This window comes from Lepus europaeus, chromosome 4, assembly GCF_033115175.1.
Source record: "Lepus europaeus isolate LE1 chromosome 4, mLepTim1.pri, whole genome shotgun sequence".
Lineage (NCBI taxonomy): Eukaryota > Metazoa > Chordata > Mammalia > Lagomorpha > Leporidae > Lepus > Lepus europaeus.
The window spans coordinates 146826201-146842128 of NC_084830.1; the positions used below are offsets into that span (position 1 = coordinate 146826201).

Consider the following 15928-nt stretch of genomic DNA (forward strand, 5'->3'; position numbering starts at 1 on the left):
CTTCCTGCCCTCTTTGGCAGGGCTTGGTTCAAAGCACTGCAGCCGGCCTTTCCTTGGTCCCAGTGGAGGAAGCTGGGGTGGGCTGTGGGCTGCTTCCAAGGTTCAGTGGACAGCTCTGTGCCGAAGGTGCTGAAGAGCAGACGGATGCTAACACACACAGTGCCCTGTGTGAGCCTTGGCTGATCCTGGGAACCCTGCTCTGGAAAATTTCCTGGAAGTTTAGATGCTTACTCCATGCAGCACAGAAGTTTCTGTTGTCAACTCATGGGGGACCTCCAGGCACTTCTCTTGGGATGGGAGTGGAGGGCACATAAGTCCATGTTGCTTCGAGAAGCCACTGGATGGTGATGTTGCCTAGGGGCCGCATGGGGGCTAAGCCTTACTGGCAATGTCCTGGCTATACTGAGGTCAAAGGTCACAGGCTGTGCCTGGTCTTGAGCTTGAGGAGAGTCTCTAAGTCTGGGTCATTTCATAAATCTCAGGCATATAGTGCCTTCTATCAGCAGCCTTCACCAGCTGGAAAGAGATGGGCCTTTCTCTCTCTGGACGAGGTGGGCCTCTGTGCACCTGCCAGTTTTCCACATTAAATAGAGCCCCTTTGACATTCATGGTCCTGGAATCACCAGCTAGGCCTCAGGTGACAGCAAATGTTTGTTGAGTGAATGCATGAATGAACACAACAGAAAGGTTATCAACAGTGTGGTGTGTGGCTTTGTTCAGACAATGGAACTAGGGAGAAGGGCTGTGAGTCTCTCTAACATACTTGTATGGATAGTTGTCCAGGAATAAGTGTTAAGTAAGTGACACAACCTGGTGTGTTCAATGAGCTCTGCTGGAAGCTGTAAGAGTGTGAGGTATCTACTCATGTATATATTTTTGTTTACTATTCCCTGCCCAGGCCTTAGATGCCAGGTCTTATGCTACAGCTGGAGACACCATGATGAATAAAATGCCTTTGACTGTTGCCAGGTAGCATGGCATCATTCATGAGGAGCTGTGGGGTCATGGCAGAACCTGACTCAGGTCAGGCCCAGAGAAGACTACTGAAAGAACAAAGCGTGGCCGGCGCCGCGGCTCACTAGGCTAATCCTCTGCCTTGCGGCGCTGGCACGCCGGGTTCTAGTCCCGGTCGGGGCGCCGGTTCTGTCCCGGCTGCCCCTCTTCCAGGCCAGCTCTCTGCTGTGGCCAGGGAGTGCAGTGGAGGATGGCTCAAGTGCTTGGGTCCTGCACCCCATGGGAGACCAGGATAGGCACCTGGCTCCTGCCATCGGATCAGCGTGGTGCGCCGGCCGCGGCGGCCATTGGAGGGTGAACCAACGGCCAAGGAAGACCTTTCTCTCTGTCTCTCTCTCTCTCACTGTCCACTCTGCCTGTCAAATAATAATAATAATAATAATAATAATAATAAAAAAGAAAGAACAAAGCGTTTGCTGGAAGTTGTGTTCTCAGTGGAAGGAAGGACACATCCAAAGGTCAGGACACTGAAGAGTGCCTGGAGGGGCTGGGGCATCAAGTTTGAGGCTGCACAGGATTAAAGAGGACATCAGGACTGGATAAAGGGGGGTGGGAGGGCTTTCTGAGATTTGAGTCTATCTTTGGAACAGTGGGACACCTTTGAAAGGTTCAGTATATGAAAATGACATGATCAGAACCATTTATTTATTTGAAAGGCAGGGTTACAGAGAGAGAAGGAGAGACAGAGTTCTTCCATACACTGGTTCACTCCCCAAATGGCCACAACACCTATATGTGGCGCCAGAAGCTTCATCCAGGTCTCCCACATCGTTGCTGTGGTCTAAACACTTAGGCCATCTTCTGCTGCTTTTCCAGGCACATTAATAGGGAGCTGGATGGGAAGTAGAGTAGCTGAGACTTGAACTGGCGACCCTATAGGTTGCATTGCAGGTGGCAGCTTAACTTCCTATCCAAACAATGCCAGCTTCGCAGAATGATGTTAAAATATTCCTCTGCCTGCAGAGTGGAGGAAGGAGAGGAGGGTTAATTGGAAGTGGTGGGCCTTCTCCAGGTGACAGGTGGTACTGTCCTGAATTTGGCATATGATGGCAGGGGTGAAGAGAGGTGAAAGGGTGGAGTCACATCCATCAGATAAGATCTCCAGTGTGAGGATGCACTAGGGAGGAAAAGGAAGCAATTGGGAGATGGTGACTTCATTTCCTGAGATACAGGAAATGCATGAACAGAATTAGTTTGGGTGGTGTGGGGTGAAGTTGAGGAGACAGTTTGTTTCTGCCGAATCTATGGCTGGAGTTTTTTGCCGCAAAGGTAGCAGCAGGGGAATTCCCATAAAGCACTTCCCCCAGTTGTCCTGAGATGTGGCCAGTTGGGATTTCAGAGAAAGAAACACCAAACCTCAGGGTGATCAGTTGAAAGCTTTTATTAAGGGAAGTCACATGAAGAGAAATCTGCAGAAAGACAAAGGATGTCCTACCTGGGTGCATCTGCCACGAGGGGTTCACAGTATGGAGTTGATGTGAGCATTAGTGACTCTGTCTCAGAGGTGGGGGTAGCTTCTTTCAGTGTTTGGGCAACAACTTAAATGCCTTATCAGTTCCTGGATGGTCAAGGCCACAGCTTGGATTTAAACCTGCAGAGGAAAACATGCACCATGTTGGGTTATTTTGCATTTCTCAGGACAGAAAAACATGGAGGAAGCTGGGACACCCTACAGGAGGTGAATTCACTGATCAAGGGGTTCTAAAGAAAAGGCTGTGACGATGGGTCAGGAGTGGCCCTGGCTGGGCATGCAGAGCTGAGATTAACGGGTTTACATGGGTTCAGCCTCACTTGAGGGCATGTGGGAATATTTAACAGTGCACTGAGTGGCGGCCACCCAAAAGATTCATCTATATCCCAATACCTGGGCCCTGTGAATGTAACATTATTTGGGAAAAGGGACTTTGAAGATATATAGTTAAGTCACAAGTCATGAGGTGAGGTTATCTAACTACCCCTAAATCCAGTGTCAAGTATTTTTATAAGAACAGAAGCTGAAGAGAAGACATCCACAAGGAGGAGATGGCCATGTGAAGCTGGAAGCAGAGATTGGTGTAATGCAGTGAAAGCCAAAGAAACACTAAGAGGCAAAGGTGAATTCTCCCGTTGGAGGGAGCACAGCTCTGTCAACATCTCGGTTTTGGACTTCTGGTTTCCAGAACTGTGAGAGAATAAACTGTTCAGGTTATATTTTTACTTATTTGAAAGGGAGGAAAGGGAGGAGGGAAGAAGAGAGAGAGCGAGAGCGAGAGCGAGAGTGAGAGAGCGAGCAAGAGTGAGAGCGAGCGAGAGAGAGATCTTCCATCTACTCACCAAATGCCCACAACAGCTAGGGTTGTAGCAGGCTGAAGCCAGGCATATTAGCAAGGAGCTGGACCAGAAGTGGAGCTGACAAGTCTCAAACTAGTGCCCATATTGGATGCTGGTGTTGCAGGCGGCAGCTTTACCCACTGTGCCACAACCCTGGCCCTTGCTGTGTTTCCAATCTGGTTTCCTGCTGGTGTGCTTGGGAAAGCTGTGGAAGATGCCCTGTATCCATGTGCAAGATGAATTCCTGGCTCCTGGCTTTGGCCTGGTCCAAGACCCAACTGCAGTGGCCATTTGGGGAGTGTACCAGCAGATCTGTCTCTGTCTCTGTCTTTGTCTTTCCCTGTCACTCTACCTTTCAAATAAATAAATTAAATCTTCAAGAAAAAAAAAAAAAGCCAGTGTCACGGCTCAATAGGTTAATCCTCTGCCTGCGGTGCCAGCACCCCGGGTTCTAGTCCCGGTCAGGGTGCCGGATTCTGTCCTGGTTGTTCCTCTTCCAGTCCAGCTCTCTGCTGTGACCCAGGAGTGCAGTAGAGGATGGCCCAGGTCCTTGGGCCCTGCACCCGCATGGGAGACCAGGAGAAGCACCTGGCTCCTGGCTTTGGATCAGTGTGGTGTGCCGGCCGCAGTGCGCCCGCCACGGTGGCCACTGAGGGGTGAACCAACAGAAAAAGGAAGACCTTTGTCTCTGTCTCTCTCTCTCACTGTCCACTCTGCCTGTCAAATAAATAAATAAATAAATAAAGGTTGAGGTGCCTGAGAGATAGAGATGGCACAGTTAGTTATGTGAGTCTGGGAGTCAGGGGGAAGGGCCAGGGCCAAGAGGGAAATATGTGAGTCACTGTGTATAGGGAAAAAAAACAACTCTAGAACGAGTAGAGAGCCTAGGTTTGAGCTTTGAGGAACTCACAACCTCTGGTGACCAGTGGGAAGAAGCTGGCCAGAGCTGGCCAGAGAGATTGGATGCAACCAAGGGAAATGAGGTTCCCAGGAGGCAGGGGTCCCTGCTGGGGTGTCAGATGCTGCTCTGGGCCTTGGCAAATGAGGACTGAAGAAAGGCCGTTGCATTTAGCGACTTGGAGGGGGCACAGAGTTTACTAAGACCTAGTTTGGTGGTCCCTGGCAGCTGGAAGGCTGACTGCAGGATCTGAGGGGCGGGAGGGAGATGAGGCCGAGGAGACAGATTCTGACTGAGTTTTCTTTTCTTTCCTTTTTTATCAGAGATTTGTTTATTTATTAAAAATATTTATATATTTATTTGAAAGAGTTACACAGAGAAAGGAGAGGCAGAGAGAGAAAGGTCTCCCATCCGCTGGTTCACTCCCCAATTGGCTGCAATGGCCGGAGCTGTGCCCATCTGAAGCTAGAGGCCAGGAGCTTCTTCCAGGTCTCCCACGTGGGTGCAGGGGCCCAAGGACCTAGGCCATCTTCTACTGCTTTTCCAGGCCACAGAAAAGAGCTGGATTGGAAGTGGAGCAGCCAGGACTCGAACCGGCACCCATATAGGATGGCAGCACTGCAGGCGGCGGCTTAACCCGCTACGCCACAGCGCTGGCCCCATCTGACTGAGTTTTCTTCTGAACAAGGAGACAGACACCCATGGGTTGGTGGGTCACAGGAGGGTGGGTCTCCCTAACAGGGAGCATATTTTAAAGGCCCACGGGAAAGGGCCAACCAGCAGAGAAAACGGGCGATTCACAGGGCCAGCTCCCGAGAAGGAGGAGACAGGGAGGTCTGGGCAGGCAGAGAGCAGCTTTTGTGCGTCGCAGGAGGTAGCAGATACAGGAAGGCTTCGGTTGGGTTTTCGCTGAGCTTGGACACGGCTTGCACACACGGGCACAGCGGCCTTTCCCTGTTTGTGTGCGTCCTGCGTATTTCCGCCTGTCCGTTTTCTCCCGGTTCCAGGCTGCCTGCCCGCCCAGTGTGCCACGGGGAATATCCACCCTGGGTCTGGGCTCGGCTCCCTGATGAGATTCTCAGACAGGGTTTCCCCTCATTCATGAGGAAGCAAGTTCATAGAGCAGGCGTGGGAACGCGCTTGGCCGCCAGGGCCGGCTCCAGCTCAGGCCGAGGTGTGCTGCCTCCCTGCCGTAGTAATGGCCTACTAGGCTGCACAGGCTGGACCAGGCGTCCGTCCTCTCCGGGCCGTGTTCTAGGAACCAGTTTGGACAGCCCAGCATTCGGTGGCTCCTCTGTCCGCACCTCAGGCCCACACGCACCCCCAGGAGCGCCTCCGCCTCAGCTCAGGGCGGTCTCAGTCCTCCAGGGACTTGATCTCCAGGCCCCCGGTCTTTCTTGCGCCACCGGCCTTCCCCTCTCCCGGGCGCCCTTGGCCTCCAGGAACCTGGTGGCCGTGATGCGGGGAGGAAGGGCCCATGTACCCAGCGGGACCACCGCGGAAATGGGCCTGAGCAGAGGGCAGCATGGACGCCCTCGCGGCGCCCGCCCGGCATCGCGACGTCGCCCTCTCCGGGCTCCGGAGACCCGCCGCCTTCCACAGGTGGGCGCGCCCGAGGCGGGCCGGCGGGCAGTGTACGTGCGGCGCGCGGCGGCCGGCATGAACGGCGCGCGCGGCCGGCTCCCGCCCGCCGGAGGCCCGCTCCGCCCCGCGCGCGGCCGGGCTGCCTGGCCTTCCTGGCGGCGGCGACCCCGGCGCGAGCTCCAGGACCGCGGGTCCAGTGGGCGGGCCGGCCCAGGAGCGGGAGGTGGGGACGTGGCAGCGGCTCAAGCGGGCGGAGCCGGCCTGGCGGGAGGCGGAGCCGCGGAGGGGGAGGCGCCGAGCAGGCTGGGCACCGCCGCGGGAGGTTCTGGAAACGCCGGGAGCGGCGCGTGTCCAGGTGAGCGAGCCGCCCGCCTGGCAGCCGTGCCCACGGCGGGGACTGGGCGAACAGGAGGCTTGGGGTGCGTTCTGCCCCGCGCGGGGGTGGGAATCGGGGGCCTGCGCCGCCCGCAGTCTGCAGCGCAGCCCAGGGCACAGTCCGGCGCCCTTCGCGCGGCTCTGAACCCGCCTGGGTTCCTGTCCCGCCCGCGGCCCTTCCAACCTCAGGGCGGCGGGGTCAGTGGCGCCCTTCCTGCGGGGAGCTCGGCGGCCCGGCCGGGCCAGGCGGAGCCCTGTCAGGCTCCCGGGGAGGGGCCGGCCTGACCCGACGGCCGGCCGCGGTTGGAGGCGGGAGCGGAGGTGGGGGCGTCGGCCTGCCCCAGGGGGCCGCTTGACCTGAGGCCCCTCTGGGAGAGGCTGAGAGAGCCCCTGGCGTGCTTGTGTGGGCTGCTGGATCAGGGCGTCGTCCCTCCGGGGTGCATCCTGCGTGGCTTGTCCTCAGCCCGGAGTCTTGTAATTGGTTAACTAATTCAGCAAAGAGACGTTTCTGTGTGCCAGAAACTGCCAAGAGTAGGGCTGGAGGAGTGGAAGACGGACAAATCCAGGTCCAGAGCAGCGTGGTGTGTGCCATGCTGCAGGGAGCGTGGGCTGTGGGTTGAATGTCTCAGGCCGGAGGACTTCTTGGAGGAGGTGACTCCCGAGCTGGCAGAAAGACAGAGGGTAGCCTGGATAGATAGAGCAACAGCCTGCCTGCGTGGGAGCATACCTGGGCCGACGTGGTCCTTTGTGGCAGTCTAGTGGAAGTAAGGTGATGGGGAAGAACCACCGTAGGGGCTCCCTGCCCTGGGGTACCTGTCCCCAAGAGCCTGAAGTTGCAAGTACTGTGTGAACCCCTCCTTTCCCAGGAGTTGCTGGGTGGCACAGGTGGCCCCTGGCCTCTGCATTCTAATTTGCCACCTTTAAGGTGTAGTAGGAGCGCACTGAGGTTGCCCGAGGCTGGGACTGTTGTCTTTTGCTCTAGGGTGACACTTGGCTTCTTGGTGCAGACCACCTGAAGCCTGACAGACGTGACCCTTGTCCGGGAGATCCTAGCCCTAAGAGTTGGTGGACATTCACTTTGTAAACGCCCCAGACTTGGCAGAGACCCATGTGCCCCTAAAACTTTGCAGGGTGTTTCGCAAGCTGCTGTTTATTATCAGCCTGTGTCACGTCTGATTCAGTTCTCTGTTAAATGAACCAGGATTCCCTTTGACTTGGGATTCAGCCACCCTGTAAGTGTTCAGGGTACTGTCTTTCCTTGTAGTTCTGCTTCTCAGGGCCTGGACTCTCTTGGCCTCTCCCCACTTCGCAGGATGAGTGAGCTTTGAATTCTTTTCTCCTGGGGGCTTTCTTGTTCTCACACAGCCGGGCATGTCCACCGTGGCCCAGCTGTTGAAGCCACGTAGCAAGGATGGAGTAAGTTGGCTGGGGGCCTGATGTTAAAGATGCTGTCCTAGTGGGGTCACCCTCATTCTCTGAGGGCCCAGCAGGCAGACGGGGTGACAGCTAAGCTGAAGCGTTGTCTGTGGTTTGTGACAGGCCCTGCCATCTGTCAAAGGCTCTGCTGTGGGGTGCCCAAGAGGACGCTTACTTTGCCACTGGCTTAGACTGGCCATGACTGATCCCTATTCATTCCTTGAGCACCTCCTTTGTGCTTGGGGCTGGAGTGAGGGAGGGGGAAGGGGAGGAGGCCAAGGCACTCTTCTTGCCCTCGGGGAGCTCATAATCCCTGGGAGATTGCAGCTTCACCCTGGCGGCCAGCCATGTGCCAGGGGAGGAGTCCAGCATGTGGGTGCTCACCAAAGCAAGGGACTGCGTGGGTGCAGCTCTGAGGAATGAGTGGGATGAGGCAATCTAGGGTCTCCTCATTTCCTGAGAAAGCCTCTTTTTTGGGCTCTGTGCTTCCCACATCCTTGGGAGGGTCTGGGGCTGGCTGCAAGTCCTTGGCCGGTTTGTGGCCACGCTGGCTGATAGTGCGCAGAGGGCGGGAGGGTGTGTCCCTGGCTCCTGGGATCTGTCAAGACTTTAATTTTATGCAGATGGAGGTTGGCAGGAAATGCGGGGATGCAGGCACGTGCAAGCCCAGCAGAGTGCTAGAGTGAGAGTTAAACATTGAGAAGATTGCTCAAAATCCACTGTTTGTCGTTTTGAAGTGCCCTAAGGTTAGATGTTAGCCTCTCTTGGGGCAAAAAGGGCGGGGTCCTGTGGGCTATGGCTTTTGTGTTAGGACTGAGGCTGAAGGATGGACAGTTTTATTTTCAGAGCAGAGAGGAATGAAAAGTCTGGACCAGATGTGCTGTAGCTCTCGAAGAGAACTTTTGATTGGTGTCCTTGTAGGGCAGAGGATTAAGTGTTTGGGATGTGTATGCTCCAGCTTGGATAGGATCTGTCTGGGCCTGGTCACAAGCCGGCATCTGCTCCAGCCCTCTCAAGAGGTGATTGCTAGAGTAGTGCTTGCTCTGTACCTGGCTCTCCTGAGGCCCAGACAATGGCAGAGCCGGAGGCCTGGTACTTGTAGGAGCCTGGAATAGCGGCAGGTCAGAGGCACAGAAATACCTGCGTCCCAGAGTGTTGGTCCTGTCCACTGCCTTTCCCAGAGGACTTTCTTGCTGGGTTTTAGAGCCAGTGGTTGGCCATTTCCAGGATTATCGGACAGTCAGTGTGCTGCTTTGCACCTGACTTCAGCCTTGCCTGAATTAAGTTTTTCATGTCTTTTGCCATTGCTGGGATGTGGAGGTTGCCTGATTTTTGCCTTATTTTTGTTTCTTACCTCTGACTTGGACTGGGCAACTTGCCACTTTAGGACCACTGCTTTCCCTCTGCGGCCCTGGGTACTGATGACAGGCATCTATATAGTGCTTGGTGCTAGGCTACCTGCTGACATCTGTCAACTCATTCAGCCCTCACAGTAGCCCTGTGAAATGTAGGTTTTGGTGTTATCTCTGTTACAGAGAGGGGGAAACAGAGGCTCAGAGACGCCTGTAACTTAGGCAAGGTCACAAAAGCAGGAAGTAGAATTGGAGCTTTGATTTAGCTTGGGTCTGTCTGACTCCAGGACAGTTGTCCCTACCCATTCAGCTGTAGTGCCTCACACGGAGCTGGGTCGATGGGCTGTTTGTGAGTGCTGTGATTTCAGGGTAGAAGTTACTGCCCTTCTGAACACAGAACAGTGCCGTGGTGTTTTCTGAGTCCATGTTGCTCCCCTCCCTTTGTTGGAATGTAACCAGGGATGCCATAAATCTGCCTGTGAGTCTCAGGGCCAGCCCATGGTAAAGTCACTAACCTGGGCAGGCATGCTGTGCTGGGGGCCACGTGTGACTCCCATGTTTGGAAGGCCCTTGTGTGGTAAGGTAACAGATATTACAGCGAGGATTGGCAGCGATATTTAGCTGAGTGTGTTTTGGGTCTGAGTCTTGGTTTTGCTGTTGATTTGCTGTCAGGTATGCAGGAAACCGTCACTTGGCCTCTGTTATCTATCTTAGGTGTCTGCCTTGTACAGTAGCCCCTTATCTGGGGTTTCACTTTCCGTGGCTTCAGATACCTATGTTTAACCATGATCTGAAAATATTAAGTGGAAAATTCCAGAAACAGTTAATATGTACATTTTAAATAGCATGCCATTCTATGTAGTATGATGTAATCCTTTTTTAAAAGAGTTATTTATTTGAGAGGTAAGTTACAGACAGAGAGAGGGAGAGACAGCGAGAAAGGTCTTCCCATCTGCTAGTTCACTCTCCAAATGCCCACAATGGCTGGAGCCAAGCCGATCTGAAGCCAGGAGCCAGGTGCTTCCTCCTGGTCTCCCATGTGGTGCAGGGGCCCAAGAGCTTGGACCGTCCTCCACTGCTGTCCCAGGCCACAAGCAGAGAGCTGGATTGGAAGAGGAGCAGCCAGGACTTGAACCAGCACCCACAGGGGATGCTGGTACCACAGGTGGAGGCTTATCCTACTGCGCCACAGTGTCAGCCCCATGTGATGTCATCTTGCGCCATCCTGCCCTTTTCTGCCAGGTTGTGACTCACCTGCGGAGTGTCCACGCTGCATACGCTGCTTGCCCGTTGGTCACCCGGTAGCCATCTTGGTGATCCGCCCCACAGTCGTGGTACTTGTGTTCCATGATCCTTATTGTACTTCAGATGGTCCTAAAGTACACGGTAGTGAAGCTGGCTACTTTATAGCAGCGTATTCTTGTAATTGTTCTGTATTGTATTAGTTTTTGTTGCTCATCTCTCACTTTGCCTAATTTATAAATTAATTTATCATCAGTATGTACATAGAGGTAAAAACATAATGTAACAGGGTGCGGTATTTTCTGTGGTTTTAGGCATCCACCAGGGCCTGCGGGAGGAAGGCTACCTCTGAGATACAGATGATTATCTAGCTTTCAAAGTTTTGGTGAGAATTAGATGGGAGAAATGAAAACTTTTTGGAAACATCAATTGTGGTTATCTTAGACTAGGTTCCTAGGAAACAGCGCCTGAGGCAGAAGTGCTTACGGGAAAGTATAATTGCAGGACAGCCAGGGTGAGGGAAAAGCAGATGGAGGTGGAGAGGAAGGAGGAGCGAGCAGAAGGTGGAGTGTTTGCAAGCTGGCCTCTTGGTGCAGAGAGGCGCCAGGTGTCCAGCCTTGCAGGATCACGCTCTGCCATCGCTTTGGAAACTCCATGCCCCAGAGCGATGTATTGTGGGCAGTCCAAGGAGAGGATGTGTATGCTGGCCTCCTCTGTCTGCTGTGTTTCACTGGCCATGGTTACCCACTGAGGAGTTAAACCCATTCCCCACCCACTCCTCAGTAGTGCCTTTCACCGGCCACTGGAGAGGCCCGGGGGGTGGGGGTGGGGGGGTGGGAGGGGGGTGCTTCCTGGGAGTCCAGAAGTAGTGGGAGGAGCCAGGGCTGCAGGCATGAGCTTGCACAATCTCCTCACTGGGTTGAGGAGGGCCGGGTCCAGGAAAGAGATGAGAGCAAGAGAATTCCGGGTGGAGCATCAGACCCATGCCCCATGTTACTGTTCAGATTGTGTCTTCCTGATGAGCTAGTCTACCCGGGCTACCACAGTCCTGCTAAGACCGTGACAGTGGCTTTTGGGTGTTGATTTTAACAGCATTCTGTGCTGCTTCGTTGTATAGTCACAGAAGCAAGAGACTGTGGTTTGGTGGTACCCGAGTGGGGAAGTGGAGATCCCCGTGTTCAAGTGGTGGCTAAAGAACACGTAAGGCTAGATCCAGACACACGTCTGGGTTCCAGTAGCTTCTTGGTGATGTAGTTGGTGAAAAAAGGAAATCCAGAATGGTGAGGCAAGGCTGAAGAGGGCAGCAAGGCCAGGTCACACGAGACTCCAAGGGGCCCCTTGGCCTATGGAGTTCAGACTTGATCCTGATGGCAGCAGAGCACCCAAAGGGGAGCTCCCCACAGCCACACTGGTTTGTAAAGTGGGGCTGGCAGGGAGGCTGGGGGAGACGTGGAAAAGGCAGTGTGGCTAGGGAGCAGCATGGCTGTAGAGGACTGGGGTTGGGGGTGCCGCCCACCAGGCATCAGATAAGGAAGAGAGGGAGCCTTCCATCCTTCCCTGGAGTGCAGTGGCAGCAGCCTGTGGCCCTGAAGGAACATCTGTGTGCTCTGGTGGCGTGGCCTGCTGGGGCCTCTGCACTTCTCCTAGATTGAATGCACAGGACCTGTTAGCTCTGCTCTCCTGGAGTTGGTCACAGCACCGGCAGGCAGGGCCAGGAGTCCTGTTCTGGATTTGCCCCCCCACCCCGACCCTAAAAGCAGACAGCCTCTTGTTCATTGCCAAGGGAGACCTGTTTGTTCTTAGCGAACCCATGTTCTGTCTCTAAGCTGTTTAAATGCGCTGTTAAACTCAGCCTGCTGCATTTGGGCTGCAGAGGGAGCTTGGCAGAGGGTCCTCCCTGATGAGGTAAGGGGAGAAGCTAAGGACACCCGCTGGTTTGCAGCTGGAAACATCTTTTCGCAGCCATCTGGCCAGGTTGTCACTGTCCTTTCCAAAGAGCAGGCTTGGTGGGACCTCTGCTTGTATGTGTTGGAGTTGCCCTGTGCTTAGAAGCAGGGCTGGCCGCCTGGTGGGTGAATCACTGTCGCTAGGGTGTTGGCAGGCTTTGCAGGTCCTCCCCATGGGGGTCCTGACTCTGGAATCCACTTGAGAAGGGCCTGCTTTGTTTCAGTTACATTTTAAGCGTGTTATAAACTATTTTTAAAAACTGCTGTAGAATTTCTCATGGAAAGATTAGGAAAATAAGCTTAAAAAGAAAAATAAAATTACTTCACCAAGCTGCAAGTAGATGTGTGCCTATGTTGCACACATATATATGAGTACATATGTATATATACACACACACATATATATGAGTACATATGTATATATACACACATATATGAGTACATATGTATATATACACACATATATATGAATACATATGTATATATACACACATATATGAGTACATATGTGTATACACACACACACACACATATATATATATGTATACATACATGCATTTTCTTTGCAAAAGTGAAATCAGAGTACATATTGTTTGGGGTCTGCTTTTGTCCCTTAATGGCATGTTTTGGTTGTTCTGCAATGATATATGAGTGTCCTTCCACAAGTTTGTAGAAAGAGGAATTAAAAGATAAGTTTATTTTGGTACAGAGGACTTTTGAAATCCATGTGTAGTTTTCTCATAGTATGTATTTATTTTCCTTGAACTTTTTGGAGAGATTTTGCCCAGGTGCTGTTCTGTGGTTCTTACAACAGTTCACTGTCTGGAAAAAGTGTAACTGTTTCAGTTTCCTGGTTTGAACAAGTCTGTGAAGAAGCCCTTCTTTGTTGGGGCCTGATGCATTGTTCTAGACTCTGGGGATGTAGCTGAAATTCAGGTTTTCTGCTCAAGCTTGATGCTGCTTTGTGTTGCAGGAAAACCGTTGCTCTCCAGGCCCATTCTGAGTGGGTCTCTGAGGGGTCCTGGGAGGGCTTTTGGCAGCACTGGACACCTTTGTGGGGGCCCTGGGCAGCAGGGCAGCCCTTTCCCCCCAGCTATTCTGTCCTAAGTGAACCCTGAGTGGGTATGAGATGGGACGGAGTTGTTTCCCATGTCCCTCTTGGCTAACTTGTCCCTAATTAGATGACCTTTTGTGCAAAACCTTTTGTATTCCAGGGCTGGGGATCAGGAGAAATGGTGTGGGGCTCCAAGGTGCTGTGCCGGAGGTGGCAGTGAGGATAGAGCAGTCTGGAAGTGGCTTGGGGGCCCCTGCTCTTTGGGCTGCGGCGGTTGTCACCCTCTCTCCTGCCAGAGCAGGCCTCTGCAGCTCTTGTTAAGTTATTTCCCAAAACCCATCTGCGATTCTTTGGGGCTCTGCCTGCAGCTGGGATTTGTGGATGGACTCTGTCTACGCCAGACGGCACATTCCAGAGAAACGACAGCTGGTATTCATGTAATGAAGAAACCTGGCTGTTTTCTCCTGGATGCTGTAAGGTGTGACCGGGATTGGAAAGGAGTGGAGGGGCTTCTTCTCCTCTGATCTCTGAGGAAGTGTGCAGCCACAGCTGGTGACACCCCCGGGAGACGTGCTGGGCCCCAACCAATCCTCCAGCCTTGCCAACTTTGCAAGCAGCTGTCTGCTCCCTGACTGTCCATGGGTTCTGTGTTTCTCCTGTACCCTCCCTACACATGTACAGAAGGTGCTCTGCTAAGTCAAGCCTGTTGACAGGTGGGGAACGAATGTTTACCCCCTTGCTGAAAGGGACTGTGGAGGCATGATGAAGGCCCCTCCAGCACTGTGAAGAAGACAGTGTGGTGAGGCCCGAGGGCAGGCCTCTGGCTGGAGTGAGGAGGGCCTGGGCTGAGCCTCAGAGCTACCCCAGGCCTACTGGCCTTCTTGTAGTGATTGTCTTTCCTCTGCTATCCTGGGTCCATAATCATCTCCTTAGCTCAACATTCTCTACCCTGCAGCAGGTCTGGCTTGTAAGATAATTGTCCCGTGTCCCTGATCCCAAAAATCCCTAGCCTGTGACGGGCGTGCACTAGCTCTGCAGTCTTTGGTAGCGGTGTGCACACGTGGCACCTTGGCACCCTTCATTTACTCTCCCATCTTGTTGGAGGAGGAGCCTGTTTGAGGGTGACCTTGTGGTTGGCTGCTTCTGAGCCCATCCTGGCGGCTTGGGGTTTCTTCTGACGGGTGAGAGGAGGAGCAGTGGGAGTGACCCTGTGTTCAGTGGACCATGGCAGAATGAAATGGTGAATGGGCATTCATTAGTAACTCAGACTTAGAATTTCTGTCAGAGGAGGCTGATGTTTTTGGGAAGCTCTTGTATATCCTTTATTTTCCTTGTTTTCTCCGAGTAAATTTCCACTTGAGCACTTGAGTGGGACTTAGCTGGGGTGGAGCAGGAAGGGGCAGGGCTTGCAGAGCTGGGGCTCAGATGAGTACTGGTCCTCCGGCACGTTCCGGTCTGCATAGCTGAGTTGGGAGACGAGGTCTGAAGCTCCTGTTGTGTACTTAGGTCCACTGCCAGCGGGGCCTGCCCCAGGTTGTGTCTGCTGCCCTCAGAGCTGTGTCTGGCGATCTCTGGGTTCTTGAGAAGGCAGCAGCTGGCCTCTCCCCCATAGCAGCAGCCTTGCCTGAGGTTTTGTCCTTGTGTGGCTGATGCATTTTTATATCCCAGGTGCCTAGCTCGGTGCCTGGCCACTGGTTCTTCAGTAAATATTTGTGAACACATGATGTCTGGCCAGCGAGGACAGTGCCTGCTGAGACGCCTTACAACAGGAAGAGTAGTGTCTATCCAGGTGTGGTGTCCCAGCTGCTCTCTCCTTGGCAGGTGCAGACTGGCAGGGGTCAGTTTTATTCCTCTTCTTGCTGACCATCTCCTGTACACCTTAGCTGGGGTTGTGTTTCCCAGAGAATGTTATGTCAAGTTCTCTTTCCATCCATAGCTTCTCCTGCGTTACCCCTCCTGTGAGCAGGGACTGGGTCCATAGCACCTGGCACATATGTCAGGAGGTAAGAGAGGAACAGACAAGCAGTCTGGAAATGAGAAGGAATGGCCAGAGTTTCCAGCCTTGTGTTCTTGCCCAAATAGCCATCATAGCTTCTGTATGCCAGGCCAGGGTTGCTGTATGGATGTGTGTGTGTGTGTGCCAGGCCAGGATTGCTGTATGGATGTGTGTGTGTGTGCGCCAGGCCAGGATTGCTGTATGGATGTGTGTGTGTGCCAGGCCAGGATTGCTGTATGGATGTGTGTGTGTGTGTGCCAGGCCAGGATTGCTGTATGGATGTGTGTGTGTGTGTGTGCCAGGCCAGGATTGCTGTATGGATGTGTGTGTGTGTGTGTGCCAGGCCAGGATTGCTGTATGGATGTGTGTGTGTGTGTGCCAGGCCAGGATTGCTGTATGGATGTGTGTGTGTGCCAGGCCAGGATTGCTGTATGGATGTGTGTGTGTGTGTGCCAGGCCAGGATTGCTGTATGGATGTGTGTGTGTGTGTGCCAGGCCAGGATTGCTGTATGGATGTGTGTGTGTGTGTGCCAGGCCAGGATTGCTGTATGGATGTGTGTGTGTGTGTGCCAGGCCAGGATTGCTGTATGGATGTGTGTGTGTGTGCCAGGCCAGGATTGCTGTATGGATGTGTGTGTGTGTGTGCCAGGCCAGGATTGCTGTATGGATGTGTGTGTGTGTGTGCCAGGCCAGGATTGCTGTATGGATGTGTGTGTGTGTGTGCCAGGCTAGGATTGCTGT

The 15928-nt window shown here is 53.5% G+C and overlaps 1 protein-coding gene across 4 annotated transcripts in view; it reads left to right on the plus strand.

The window, feature by feature from the left end:
* Nucleotides 1-6077: 6077 nt before the first annotated feature.
* P4HA2 (prolyl 4-hydroxylase subunit alpha 2) overlaps nucleotides 6078-15928 on the plus strand; it is a 33899-nt gene continuing 24048 nt past the window's right edge. For 3 of the 4 annotated variants that reach the window (XM_062189208.1, XM_062189206.1, XM_062189204.1), the window contains exon 1: nucleotides 6078-6161. The gene's annotated coding sequence lies outside the window, so the exon portion shown is untranslated. Of the gene's footprint in view, nucleotides 6162-6200; nucleotides 6226-15928 lie in introns of those variants that run through there. The other variant, XM_062189205.1, reaches the window with a different exon arrangement.